The 3,277-nt window shown below is 33.4% G+C and overlaps 1 long non-coding RNA gene across 4 annotated transcripts; it reads right to left on the minus strand.

The window, feature by feature from the left end:
- Nucleotides 1-829: 829 nt before the first annotated feature.
- Nucleotides 830-2,895, minus strand: LOC130698303 (uncharacterized). Of its 4 annotated transcripts, none has more exons than XR_009003259.2 (6): nt 2,677-2,895; nt 2,428-2,572; nt 1,915-2,369; nt 1,643-1,845; nt 1,120-1,584; nt 830-1,050 (listed from the first exon to the last, which is right to left on the minus strand). It is a non-coding gene; the product is annotated as an uncharacterized LOC130698303 (long non-coding RNA). The 4 variants fall into 4 exon arrangements; XR_009003261.2 differs by having other exon boundaries at nt 1,915-2,127; nt 2,185-2,369; nt 2,428-2,894; XR_009003260.2 differs by having other exon boundaries at nt 1,915-2,132; nt 2,185-2,369; nt 2,428-2,894.
- Nucleotides 2,896-3,277: the final 382 nt, after the last annotated feature.

Raw genomic sequence — 3,277 nt, forward strand, 5'->3', positions numbered from 1 at the left:
TCCCGTTAAATAAAGTTCATTTTTCACAATTTTTGTTTATTGAACTACTATCGGCTTTTTTTAATATAATACAAGAAATTAATGTTTTTCGCACTTAGCCTTGTTCTGTCCACCCTCTTTGATTATTCCCCCCACCCCCAGTCCATCTCCCTTATAACTTCCCTTTGTCGATACTTATGCCATAGGTAAAGACCACTGATTCGTTGTGAATAAGGAAACTGAATGAGTTCCGCGGGGCTTTTGTGGTTGCTGGGAACAAAAATATGTTACCACGAAGACTAGTTTATTATTATTAACATTTGATAAATAATGTTTATAGGAATAATATTACAAACTTAAATTATCGTCTGAGGCAAGGACCAAAACAAAGATTATGTAATTCAATATTGATTCTAATACCATTTATTCCTTATACATTTTCAATTCTTTTAACAATTACAAAGAGCCCAATAAATATATTAAAATCATAACCTACTGCTATAAATGATTCTGTTCGTTCTTCGTGTCCTGTTTTCACCTTTTGCACATTTTCAAGCAGCTATTAATTACCTAATTACACATCACATAATACATTGAGATATAAGGAAGCTTTACACTTTACGTTAGCAAAGCTACTAATAATGACAAATCAATTTTCTACCATGACGGACTTTTTTTTAAAATGAGAGTCTGTTATTAGTGAAGACACTAAACCTTTTTAAATGAATCTAAGATATTTTTTCTTCAAATTTTCCACGATCATGGAAGGCATGCCAGTGTATTTTTCTATAAAACTATCACGACATGGCTGCACATGAAAGAACAAGAGTTTAGCTCATCCATGAGTCAGTATCAGTCTTTCATACGGTAAATTTGCCTTTTTTCTTTAGTTTATTCACTTTATGTTCTTTCTTTTCAGTTTTATTTTTCTTAATGTTGGCTTTTCTCTTTTTCTGTTTTTATTCCTTTCTCTTTTCCTTTTCTTCGATTCGTTCAGCGCAATTTATGTTACTTTATGATTTGATCTCGTTCATTAATTGATTTGGCAAGCAATTCCACATAGTCTTTTACCTATTGCAATACAGAAAGGTTAAAAGTTTTGAAGATCTTACAAATATTTTTGTCAAATTGAAAGTTTACCTGAAAACCTTCAGCTATTTGCAGAGCACCATTTCATGCCTGTTTCTCTTCAATGCTTCTTGCATTCTCAGCTTCAGCTTGGCCTACCAAGATATTCATTTTTGGTTTAAGTTTTATTTTCTTTCATTTTAATCGTTGCCACTTCTGGATATAAAGTGGTCTTTTTCAGAATGGGTGAGGAATTAGATAATTCTCCAAAATCAAATTTGCTGGAAACTAGGCAGCCTTCACTGTTAAAAATTGGTGTTGCCAGTGTACTTGCTAGTCTTGGTTCAGGAATGTCTGTTTTAACAAACTCTGAAAGACCAGAGGTTGATGACACAGATACTGCCTTGGTGGCTCGAGCATGTTTGGCAATTCAGGACCTCTTCTTCTTACTTTTTCTTTTTAATTTCTTCTTCATTCCCTCTAACTTCCGTTTAAATTGGATTTTCGTTGTCTTATCAGACAATTCCAGCTTTTCCTCTGAAAATCAATGGAATAAACTGGCCGGTCTTCCTTAAATGTAAATGTTAACACATACCTGTTAAGTGTGAGGCGTTCATTCAGTTTATGTTCTTTCTTCTCAGTTTTCTTTTTCTTAATGTTGGCTTTTCTCGTTTTCTGTTGTTATTCCTTTCTCTTTTCCTATTCTTCGATGCGTTCAGCCAACTTCTTTTTACTATCTGATTTGATTTCATCTTGTTTCATAATAGATTTAGCAAGCCATTCCACATTGTTTTTTACCTATTGCAATACAGAAAGGTTAAAATTATTTAAGATCTTACAAATATGTATGTCAAATTGAAAGGTTACCTGAAAACCTTCAGCTCTTTGCAAAGCACCTTTTCATGCCTGTTTCTCTTCAATACTTCTCACATTCCAACTTCAGCTTGGCCATCCAAGATTTTCACTTTGGCTTTGAGTTTTTTTTTATCGTTGCTACTTTTCAATCTAAAGTGTTCTTGTTCAGAATGGGTGAGGGATTAGATAGTTCTCCTAAATCAAATTTGCTAAATACTAGGCAGCCTTCGCTGTTGAAAATTGGTGTTAGCGGTGTACTTGTTGGTCTTGGTTCAGGAATACCTGTTTTGACAAACTCTGTGGGATCAGAGGTTGATGACACTGATGCTGCCTCGGTGGTTTGTGCAAGTTGGGCAATTCAGGACCACTTCTTGTTATTTTTCTTTTTTAATTTCTTCTTCTTCAATTTTTCTTACTCCTTTTAAGTTTGGTTTTCATTGTTCTATCAGACAAATCCAGCCTTTTCCCTGAAAATAGATGGAATAAGCTGGCCCGTCTTCCTTAAACGTAAAGATTAACACATACCTGTTAAGTGTGAGGTGTTAGCTGCTAGACATTCTTCCTGTTCAACACCAACCTTATTGCTATTGAGATCGTCAACTGTAGATACACTTTCAATTGCAATGTTGGTCAATAAGCTAGAAATCATGATTTTTTGGGTCCTCATTTCCTATAAATTTTGTTTAGACGACACTTTCAAGTTCTTGTTTTCTCTTTTTCCATTTACAAAAACTGCCTCTCATATTATAACCTTTAAACTTTATTATTATATACCTTGATTTCTCAACATTATCACTGATCACTCCATAGATCAAACTATACGAAACAAGTCTATTGTTATTTTCTTCAGGGAACGGCATTTTCAAGTCAAATCTAGCGTCAGGACGCCACAAACAATGGCGGACGGTTTTTAACATAAAATTTTAAAAATTTTTAATTCTTTTATTACAAATTCAACAAAATTTAGTTCCTTTGTACAACAATAATAATGAATTATAATAATAGAACAATAACAAAGGAACTAAATTTTGTTGAATTTAATAAAGATTTAGCTAAAAGTTTTAATAACAGCTTTCCACCGTCCGCCATTGTTTGTGGCGTCCTGACGCTAGATTTGGCTTCAAAATGCCGTTCCATAAAGAAAATAACAATAGACTTATTGTTTCGTATAGTTTGATCTATGGAGTGATCAGTGATAATGTTGAGAGATCAAGGTAAATAATAATAAAGTTTAAAGGTTATAATATGAGAGGCAGTTTTTGTAAATAGAAAAAGAGAAAACAAGAACTTGAAAGTGACGTCTAAACAAAATTTGTAGGAAATGAGGACCCTAAAAATCAAGAGCCTTATAAAACGCGAGGGTCCATTGACATCG

This window comes from Daphnia carinata, unplaced genomic scaffold (assembly GCF_022539665.2).
Source record: "Daphnia carinata strain CSIRO-1 unplaced genomic scaffold, CSIRO_AGI_Dcar_HiC_V3 NW_026453066.1, whole genome shotgun sequence".
NCBI classification, from domain to species: Eukaryota; Metazoa; Arthropoda; class Branchiopoda; order Diplostraca; family Daphniidae; genus Daphnia; species Daphnia carinata.